Below are 11,530 nucleotides of genomic sequence, written 5' to 3' on the forward strand. Positions count from 1 at the left end.
CAAATGGAGATGGCATCGGTTTGCCTGGGAGAATCGCTCTCACTGAGCCGTATTTGGGGCTGACGATTTTTGTGACACGACTACAGAAATCCATGCTGAGCTGTTAAAGATGCTGACCTGCCGGTTGCCCAATCCAGAGGATGGTTTCAGGCTGGGACTACGAGGAGACACCCACTGTCAAGGTCATGCTAGTTCTGGTGTGGCACTTTCCCAGTAGAATTCACCTCTCTCTCTCTCTCTCTCTCTCTCTCTCTCTCTCTCTCTCTCTTTCGATTCCTTAGCCCTGCCCCCTTCTGGTCCTGCTCTGGTTTTTCCAGCTTTCCATCTGTGGTTTCTTCTCTGCCCTGCCCTAAAATGAATGCAGGCCCACCTGGTGTTCCTTCCTGTACATGTATTTTTTTTTTTAACGTTTATTTATTTTTGAGACAGAGAGAGACAGAGCATGAACGGGGGAGGGTCAGAGAGAGGGAGACACAGAATCCGAAACAGGCTCCAGGCTCTGAGCTGTCAGCACAGAGCCCGACGCGGGGCTCGAACTCACGGGCCGTGAGATCGTGACCTGAGCCGAAGTCGGCCGCCCAACCGACTGAGCCACCCAGGCACCCCCCTGTATGTGTATTTTTACAGTAATGACTGCCAGTGAATCATGCCTCCTGGTAAGGCATCCCTCATCGACTTTGGCTTTGGCTATGGGACTTTTTTGGCCAGTGCGGTGTTAGCAAATGTGCTTGATAAGTCCTGTACCCTGGGACCCGCCCGCTTAGAACACTGCCCTGAGACCGTGATGCCGTGAAGACGCCCGGGTGAGAGACCACGGGAAGATAGAAACCCAGGCGGCCCAGCTGGAACATTGGTTGGCATCCCTGGCGTCCAACTACCTGACATGTGAGTGGGACCCTCTTGGATCTTCCAGCTTCCTGTCTGGATGAACGCAGCCCCATGAGCGAGCCAGGTGAAGCCAGAAGAGGAACTACCCAGCCCGCCTATAGAAAAATATTAAATAGATTTAAATCTATTAAATAGCCCGCCTATAGAAAATATTAAATATTAAAAATAAAATATTAAATATTAATATTTAATATTAAATTAATATTAAATTAATTTGGCGTGGTTTACTATTTTTTTAACGTATTTATTGAAATTCAAATTAGTGAACATACAGCACAGTATTGGTTTCCAGAGTAGAACCCAGTGACGCATTCCTTATGCATAACACCCAGTGCTCATCCCAGCAAGTGCCCTCCTTAATGCCCATCACCCATTTAGCCCATCTCCCCACCTGCCTCCCCTCCAGCGGCCCTCAGTTTGTTCTCTGTCTTTAAAAGTCTCTCATGGGGGCACCTGGGTGGCTCAGTTGGTTCAGCATCCGACTCTTGATTTCAGCTCGGATCACGATCTCCCGGTTCGTGAGTTCGAGCCCCGCGTTGGGCTGTGCGCTGACAGCGTAGAGCCTGCTTGGGATTCTCACTCTTTCCCTCTCTCTCTGCCCCTCCCCTGCTCACGTTCTCTCTCTCTCTCAACATAAATAAATAAACACTAAAAAAAAAAAAAAGAGTTTCTTAGGGTTTGCCTAACTTGGCCTGGTATATTATGTAGCAATAGATAACTCAACCCTCACCTTCTCTGACTCTACGGGTATACTCAGTCTCTGGCTTCTAATAGGTTGATGGTCCTCAAATGGGCAATTCCAGGTCCAAACATGTTCCCAAGGCCCCCGTTCACATACCTAACTTCCTAGGGGTCGGCTACCTCCACGGGAAGTTTGACAGCCTCTGCCAACCCAACCTTCTCAAACCTTCCCTCATCATCTGACCCACCGCGGACCTTCTCCCCTGCCTCCTGTGATCCCCGTCTTGGTTAACGACACCACCCCATTTCCTCAAATTACCCACCTGGTCTGGCACGTTGTGTTTTCCAAGATGGCCGCCCATTCTCCATGCTGCTTCCCGCAACGTCCCCATCATCCCATGAGGAGGTGGGTCTAGGTTCCCTCCCCTCGAATTGGAGCAGGTCTGTGACTCCAGAGGACATGACTCCCTGTGACAGGTGATACCCTGTGCTCCTGGTCCTCCAGGGACTCTTGATCTTGGAGCCATTCTGCCATGCTGTGAGGAAGCATGGGCCACACAGACCACAGGAAGCCTCTTGTCTTGGTTTGTCAGGGCTGCATAAGAAACTGCCACAGACGGCGGGGGGGCTCACCCAGCAGATGTGTGTTGTCTCACAAATCCGAAGGCTGGAAGTCCGAGGTCAGGGTGTGGGCACGATTGGTTCCTTCTGAGGCTTCTCTCCTTGGCTTGTAGATGTCTTGTCTTCTCCCCGTGTCCTCACAAGGTCTCCCTGTGTATTTGTATCTGCATCCTAATCGCCTCTTCTTTTTTATTTTATTTTTCAGGTTTATTTCTGAGAGAGTATGGGGGGGGAGGGGCAGAGAGAGAGGGAGGCACAGAATCCAAAGTAGGTTCCGGGCTCTGAGCCGTCAGCACAGAGCCCGATGCGGGGCTCAAACTCACAAACTGAGATCGTGATCTGAGCCAAAGTCAGATGCGTCAGGGACTGAGCTACCCAGGGGCCTCTACGTCGTTTTATTTACATTTAAAAACTGCCACTCAATTCTGTTATTAGAAAACATTCACGTGTGTTTGGAGTAGTGTGATTAACTGTCCTGGTTTTTCTGGGCCTGAGGGGGATTTGGGGACTTGGGGCTTTCAGTTTTAAACCCAGGACCGGGGTAAATCGGGACACGTCGGTCACACTACTGTGGAACCACTTGGTTATGGAAATCTCTGAAATCTAAACACAGATGTGCAATAAATGTAAAATACTCTGTGGCTCTCAGAGACGTGGTATAGAAAAAAAATGCAAAATATCTCAGTAATTTTTTTATATTGATTACATGTCAAAATGATAAATACTTTAGCTATCGGGTTAAATAAAATATATTATTAAAATTAACTTCATCTGTTTCTTTTCACTTTTTTTAATTTTTAAAAAATGTTTTATTTATTTTTGAGAGAGTGCAAGCAGGGGAGGGGCAGAGAGAGGGGGACAGAGGATCTTAAGCGGGCTCTGTGTGAACAACAGGGAGCTTGATATGGGGCTTGAACTCATGAACTATGAGATCATGACCTGAGCCAAAGTTGAACGCTCAACCAAATGAGCCACTCAGGTGCCCTTTAATTTTTGTTTTTAACGTTTACTTATTTTTCAGAGAGAGAGAGAGAAGGAGGGAGGAGGGGGGGAGGGTCAGAGAGAGAGGGAGACACAGAATCCGAAGCAGGCTCCAGGCTCTGAGCTGTCAGCATACAGCCCGATGCAGAGCTTGAACTCATGAACTGTGAGATCATGACCTGAGCCTAAGTCGGTTGCTTAATGGACTGAGATACCCAGGTGCCCCTGTTTCTTTTCACTTTTTAAAAATTCCAAATGACACGTGGCTTGCATTATATTTTCTTGGACAGCACTTTTCCAGAACAGTTGTTCTTAAACTGTGGTTGGTGTCAGAATCCCTGGAGGCAGAAATACCCAGCCCCAGGCCCTCTCCTGCTTCGATGAGCCTGGACCCCCCAGGCCTCAATCCCTCCGCTGGGGGTGTGGTGGGGGGGAGTGGGGTGTGGGAGTGTGGACACCAGCAACTTCTCCACGCAAGTCTAGAGTTTCTGGACATAAGAAAGCAATGCCCAGAGATGGATAGGACTTCTCGCTCTGCCTGGCCGGGGCCCAGCGTGGCCTTTACCGTGAGTTCCTAGCTTAAGAGCCCACTTTCTCTCCAGAAGATAAGCACCTGTAATGTCTACCCCCTTCCAAGAAGGTTCTGGCCCCTCTCCACGGGTCGAGAAGTGCTCACTCGGGTTGATATTGATTCCATTGATCTGGGGTGGGATCAGGCGTTTTTTTTTTTTCCTTCCCACATTCCCTGGCGGTTGCACATGTGCAGCCGGGGTGGAAAACCACCACCCTGAAGCCTCAACGCCCAGCTCTCAAATTGCATCTGAGCCACAGCCTCAGCAACAGCGTTAACCTGGGTGCTTGTTAGAAATGCTCGGTCAGAAACTCCGGGGGTGGGGGCCTCAGGTATCTGTTTCACGGAGCCCTCCGGGAGATGCTGACATAATCCTGAGTCGGAGAGCCACTGCCTTAACGGAAGAGGGAAGTCAGCACGGGAGCAGTGTGGCGGGGTCTGGAGTCATGTAGAAATTACGGGGGAGGGGTGAGGTCATTTCTGTCCCTGGTCATACTCTTAGCCCACGCAGGGAGCCTTACCTCCTTGGCTTGGCCTCGTGCTCGTCTGTCCGTGGTGGCCGCCCAGTGTATATTTTGATGATTTCCCTTGTTACGAGTCCTGTGTTCACAACGTAGAAGCTTCCACGCCCTCCCTCATGGCTGCGAGGCGGGCGTATCAGACCAGCGCGAGAGGGGCCCAGAGGCACGACAGGTGCACGTGCCGCTGAGAGGGATCAGGCTTTCAGGGACGGCAATAGGATTTGTCCGGTGACTATTGCCGCGTAACGCACAGCCCACACTTCGTAGAGTAAAACGACTATTATTTTATGAACCCGCAAATTCCGTAGGTTGGAAACTGAGACAGGGCGTGTGGGGACAGTTAGGCTTTGTTCCCACGTACCTGGCTGGACTTCACCTTGGAAGGCTTGGATCCTGGGAGTGACTTGAAAGGCTGGGGGCTGGAATCATCCGGAAGTTTCTTCACTCGCACGTCTAGCGCCTGGATGGGCTGAGCTGGGACTGTCAGCGGGAGCCCTCCTCTGTGTGACCTGGGCTTCTGACGGCAGGGAGGCTAGATTCCCAGAGGAAGCACCTCCAGAGGCTGTGTTCCAAGAGAGTCAGGTCGAAACCTTTTGAAACCTCAGAGGTCACATGCCATCACTTTCGTGGCGTTCTCTCGGTCCAGACAGGCCCAAGCCGGTCTTGAGTCAAGAGGAGGGGTCCACCTCGCGATGGAGGAATGACAACATCACCTTGAAGAGCGAGTCATCTGGAATTCTTAGTGGTGCCATTTTAGGGGACACCTGCTGCCTGAGTAAAGATGAGGTCCCTAGGAGAAGGTGTGGCTGGTGGAGGTCCGGCCCCATGGTGCAGAGAAGGGTCCAGAAGTTCAACCTAGACCCTGTTTCTCCAGCTCTCCCAAAGAGTCTGTTCTCAATCTCTTTAAATTGAGGTTTATTTTTTTTTTAATCTTGAAAGAACTGTAGATTTGCGTGCAGTTGTAAGAAATAATCCGGGAGGTCCCCTAGACCCTCTACCCAGTTTCCACCAATGGTAGAGTCTTGTAAAAACTACAGTAAATTTCAGGGCGCCTGCGTGGCTCAGTCGGTTGAGCGTCCAACTCTTGATTTCGGCTCAGGTCATGATCTCATGGTTCGTGAGATCGAGCCCTATGTGGGGCTCTGTGCTGACAGCCTGGAGCCTGGAGCCTGCTTCGGATTCTGTGTCTCCCTCTCTCTCTGCCTCTCCCTTGCTCACGCTCTCTCTCTCTCTCTCTCTCTCTCTCAAAAATACAAAAACATTAAAAAAGAGAGAGAGAGGGATCTTTAAAAAAAAACAAAGCAAAACAAACAAACAAACAAACAAACAAACAAAAAACCAAAATAATACATCATACTCTCACACCCAGGGAGTTGACGCTGATACAATGCACTGAGCTTATTCAGATTTCCACAGTTTTACGTGTAAACGTGTGTGTTTAGTTTTCTGCAATTGACTCAATAGTTTAAAAACGCACTCTTTTCCACCCTTGTCTTATTGAGAGATAGTTGATGTGCAGAGGTATATCGTTTAAGGTGGACAGCATAATAATTCGACTTACTTTTTTTTTCAAAATTATTTTTAATGTTCATTTACTTTTGAGACAGAGACAGAGTGTGCGAGCAGAGCATGGGTGGGGGGCAGAGGATCCAAAGCTGGTTCTGTGCTGACAGCAGACAGCCTGGTGCGGGGCTCGAACCCACGAACTGAGAGATCATGACCTGAGCTGAAGTCGGACGCTTGACCTCCTGAGCCACCCAGGTGCCCCTGGACTTAAATATATTATGACATGATTGCCACAATCAGTTAAGATGCATCATCTCATATAGATAAAAAGAACGAAAAGGAATGTTTTTTTTTTTCCCTTGTGATCAGAACTCCTAGGATTTACTCTCAACTTCCCTACATATCACACAGCAGTGGTAACTGTGGTTTTACGTTCCTAGCAGGTATTTATCTTATAACTGGAAGTTTGTACCTTTGGAGCCCCCTCATCCAATTTAAAATCACACTCTTCATGGTAGAGTGTGCAACTCTTGACCTCAGGGTCGTGAGTTCGAGCCCTACACTGGGTTTCCTTAAAAAATAAAAGCTTAAAAATAAGGGGCACCTCGGTGGCTCAGTTGGTTAAGTGTCCAACTTCAGCTCAGGTCTAATGGCTCGTGGGTTCGAGCCTCGCGGCAGGCTCTGTGCTGACAGCTGGGAGCCTGGAGCCTGCTTCGGATTCTGTGTCTCCCTCTCTCTCTGCTCCTCCCTCACTCACGCTCTGTCTCTGTCTCAAAAATAAAGATGAAAAAAAAATTTTTAAGAAAAATAAAATCATACTCATTTTAGAATAGTTTTGAAATAACAGGAAACTTGCAAGGATACTACAGAGGTTCCTCTGTATCCTCACCCAGTTTCCCTATTGTTAACATCTTTCTTTGTATGGTGAACCAATTTGTTACAATTGGCGAACCAATACTGACACATTAGCATTAGCTGAAGCCCACGCTTTGTTCAGATTTCCCTAGTTTCTTTTTTAAAAGGTTTTATTTTTAAGTGATCTCTCCACCCGAGGTGGAGTTTGAACTCATGACCCTGAGATCAAGAGTTGAAAATCTACCCACTGAGCCAGCCAGGTGCCCCCAGATTTCCCTAGTTTTTACCTGACATCCTTTTACCTCCCCAAGATTCCATCACCAAAACCACATTACATTTAGTTGCCATGTCATATGTCTCCTTAGGTTCTTCTTGGCTGTGGCAGTTTACTCAATATTAAAAAAAATTTTTTTGATATTTATTTTTATTTTTATTTATTTATTTATTTTCAACGTTTATTCATTTTTGGGACAGAGAGAGACAGAGCATGAACGGGCGAGGGGCAGAGAGAGAGGGAGACACAGAATCGGAAACAGGCTCCAGGCTCTGAGCCATCAGCCCAGAGCCCGACGCGGGGCTCGAACTCACGGACCGCGAGATCGTGACCTGGCTGAAGTCGGACGCTTAACCGACTGCGCCACCCAGGCGCCCCTATTTTTATTTTTGATAGAGAGAGAGAGAGAGAGAAAGAGAGAGACAGAGCATGAGCAGGGGAGGGCAGAGAGAGAGGGAGACACAGAATCCGAAGCAGGCTCCAAGCTGTCAGCACAGAGCCCGATGCGGGGCTCGAACCCACGAACGCTCAGGTCAGGATCATGACCTGAGCCAAAGTCAGATGCTTCACCGACTTAGCCACACAGGCACCCCGGTTTACTCAATATTTAAAAATAAATTCCTTTTGTATGTGACCAGAGTGGACTCTGTTCTTTGCAGGAAGTGCTGCATGTGGCTTGTGACCCCATCTGCCAGCACTCACAGCCTCGTCCTTTATCCTCCATCAAGAACACCTCCTGGGGCTCCTGGGTGGCTCAGTCGGTTGAGCATCTGACATCGGCTCAGGTCATGATCTCACGGCTCTTGAGTTTGCGCCCCGCGTGGGGCTCTGTGCTGACAGCTCGGAGCCTGGAGCCTGCTTCCGATTCTGTCTCCCTCTCTCTCTGCCCTTCCTCTGCTCTCTCTCTCTCTCTCTCAGAAATAAATAAACATTGGGGCACCTGGGTGGCTCAGTCGATTGGGCATCCAACTCTGGCTCAGGTTGTGATCTTGTGGTTCGTGAGTTCGAGCCCCGCGTCGGGCTCTGTGCTGACAGCCCGGAGCCTGGAGCCTGCTTCGGATTCTGTGTCTCCCTCTCTCTCTGCCCCTCCGCAGCTCGTGCTCTGTCTCTCTCATCCTCTCAAAACTGAATACACATTTTAAGAAATTAAAAAAAAAAAATAAACATTACAAAAATGAAGATTTCTCCCGGGCAGTAAGAACTGCGTGTCCGAAGGGATCTCTTTCCGTGGCAACATGGCGGCACCACGTTCGACGTGAGGCCTTGGCATCTGCGGCCGGTTGGGCCTCGGCTTCCCTCCCGGCTCTCTCGCTCGCAAGCCATGTGGACCTCAGGTCAGACCACCGACCTCTCTGTGCCCCATTTCCTCCTGTGCCGGTTTGGGACTGGCTGCATAATTTGTGGACCCAACAGGAAATTAAAAGGCAGGGCCCTTGTTCGAAAATCAGGAAAGATTTCAAAATGGCTGGTGTGTGCACGTGTTGGGGGGGGGGTGCTTAAATGAAAGAATGTCTTGAGGAAAGCACCCAGCACTGTTCCTGGCGCATAGTAGGTGGTCAGTAAATATTGCTGTCCTTTGACGCCCTGGCCTTAAGGATGGGCCCCCTCTGGGGCCCGTACTCTCTACTGCTTCCCAGCTGGTGATTCCCCTCTGTGCAGGAAGAAAGGAAAGAAATCCGTGTGCTTATGGTTGGTGCCTACGTGTATGTGGTTGCATCAGAGGTAGGTAGGGATCCGTATGCCCATTCTGCAGATGGGAAGACAGAGGCTGGGGAAGGTTAGGAGTAGGGGAAGCTGTGGATACAGCTTTCCTTGGGGTTCCCGAGAGCCTTCGCCAGGACTGAGCTCAGACTTAAGGAACCCTCCTTGATCGAATCCACGAGGGAGCCTCAGTCACCATGGTCACAGTGGGAATGTCATCCCCTTTCTTGTGCCATCACTGGGCAGGGCCGGGGCAGGACAGGGGGCCACCAAGTCTTTTTCTGTCATAGTCTGTGGCTGAGGACAGCCTGCAAAGCCTCTAAGAACCAAAAGGTTGACACTGTGGTGGAGACTGAGGGGCCTCCACGTACCTACCACTGACACTCCTGTGCCTCAGTTTCCTCATCTGTCAATAGAAGTTGCTGTAAGGATTTGGGGGTGGTGTGGGCAGGTGCTGGGTCCAGGCCTGACCCGTGGGAAGTGCCCGACAGCCGTCAGTTGTTGTTATTATTGTTATTTTTGTTACTTTGCTGATTCCCAAGGCCGGCCTGACTCCAGCTCTTTAGTGTCCTGGGAACTAATTCTGGAAAGGGCTACAGCCTGAGACTCTCGGAGGGTGTGATTTTGGGCAAATTGTGCCTCATTTCATGATCACCAAAATGCAGGTGTCTGGATGGCTGCCCGGCCCAGGAAGGCGTTGAGATCGCTGTCGGCAAAGTCATAACTGAGTCCCGTGGAACCCCCACGTGGCCGAGTTTGGATCCTGAAGTCAGGAGGGCAGGGTCCGGACGGCGGGTGGCTTTCCCCGCAGTGACATTCATTCAAGGCATGTGGAACGACTGGCAACTCGGAGGGGGGGGGGGGGTGGAGGGAGGGGGCGTCCTGGGGCTCCCGAGGGCCCCCGGATCCACAGCAGCCCGAGTTCCTCCTCAGCAGGTTGGGAGCGGTGTCCGGGCCCTCCTTCTGGGCATTGCAAGGAGGATTTTCTCCCTCGGGAGGGAATCCGGTCTCCTTAAAATCCTTTGCGACGATGCAAAGCCTGTCTGCAGCAGACACCGCGGGAACAGCTGGCGATGTATCAGCCGCATCTCGGTGAAAAGAGCAATTTATCAGGGGACGTCCCTCCCAGGGATCCGGGGCCTTTCAGAACATGATTGCAGTCAATGCGCCAGCCTTTCCAAAGTGTTTTATGCCACTCTCAAATGAGATAATGAAGCCCTTTAATTTACTGGTCGACTCCCAAACAGAGTGAGCGGGTCAGGCACCGTCCCTGCCCCAGGCCCGCAGCGACAGAAGGCTCGGGAGGCCGAGTGCCCCCGGCGCGTCGCCCTGAGCTCCTCCGCCGGGATGCCCAGCTCCCGGTGGCAGGTGGCGTGGGGTCCCCAGGAAGCCTTGGTGAGCCCCGGCCTTGCAGCATCCTTCGTGCGTATCTCCAAGCAGATCGCAGGCCCTCCGGAGGCCTCCATGACATCACCCGTAGAATGGGGATGACAACACGGCCATGGCAAGGTGGTGGTGAGGATTAGGGATAGCGCCGGGCGCTGGAAGCTGATCCGTCATTGGAAATTGTCATCGGGTAGGGAAGTTGCTCTGGGAGGAAACCGTGTCTGCTGCTGGCCCCGGGGAATCTTCACCAGCCGATGGCACCTGCAGCAGAGATGAGCTGTGCCCACGGAGCTTTGCGAGAACTCCAAGTTCGTAAGTAAAATCAATGTTTTGTTGCTTGGCGCGGTTAAGCGTCCGGCTCGTGATCTCGGCTCAGGTCATGCTCTCACGGTCGTGGGGTCGAGCCCCGCATCGGGCTCTGCGCTGAGCCTGCTGGGGATTCTCTGTCTCCCTCTCTCCCTGCCCCTCCCCCGCTGGCACATGCACTTTCTCTCTCTCAGACTAAATAAATAAACAGCAACAACAATGTTTTGTTGCTTGAAGCCACATGGTTTGGCTTCACGGCAGTAGATACCGGATACGAGGTCGCCCAGCGTTCTCCTGCGTTCTCGTTCCCCGGGACCCAGACCCGGGATCCCTGGGGCTGAGCGCGGGGTCGACCAGAGGGACCCATCTGGCACCATCCATTTGGGTCTGACATTTCTCTTCCTGCAGGGGGCGTCTCTTCCTCGGACGCTCTGGAGTCTGGAGGGCCAGGGTGTAGATTAAAGCAGGACCCCTTCTCTTCCTCTCTCATTTCCTAGGAAATCAAAGACTGAGACTGCCCCGCCCCCTTCTCTCCGGATGGCTTCCCAGGGCCATATGCAGAGGCTGATGCTGGGGGGGGGGGGGGGGGGGGGCATTGGGGAGCGTCCTCCTGTGTCTGTGTAAGGCCCCAAGCCACTTTGTCACCTGCTTGCAGACTGTACAAGCAAATACTCAATAAGCATTTGAAAAAGGGCTCAGCCTCAGGATTAGCAGGGAGATGCCAACTCCCCCCCACCCCCACCCCCCCACTATGATTACCTGCAAAGGCGTGTTGTTCAGACCGCCTCCTGTGAATTTGTGGCCGCACTCCGTGTGGTCCAGCTCCCCTAGAATGGCTAAAATACTTTGAAAAAAATTTACAGAATCGTATCTATCGAAATTCCTTACTTGTTCTCCCCAAGGGGCAAAGCCCGATCCTGTTTTTCTCGTTTTGAAACTTTGTAAACCAGAACCAGACGGGCACAGGTACGGTCAGTTGATTTTTGACAAAGGAGCAAAGGCGATCCAATACAGAAACGGGCATCATTTCCACAAATGCTGTTGGGCCAACTAGACACCCATGTAAAAAAAAAAAAAAAAAAAAAAAAAAGATTCTCTCTATCTCACGACTTACATGGAAATTCACTCAAAATGGATCACAGACCTAAATGCAAAACCTAAAATTAAAATACTCCTGGAAGGAAACAAAGGAGAAAAATCTTTGTGATTTTCGGTTAGGCAAAAATGCTTACAGGCGTA

The sequence above is a fragment of the Puma concolor genome, chromosome E3, assembly GCF_028749965.1.
Source record: "Puma concolor isolate L17-30 chromosome E3, mPumCon1.1.hap2, whole genome shotgun sequence".
NCBI lineage: Eukaryota > Metazoa > Chordata > Mammalia > Carnivora > Felidae > Puma > Puma concolor.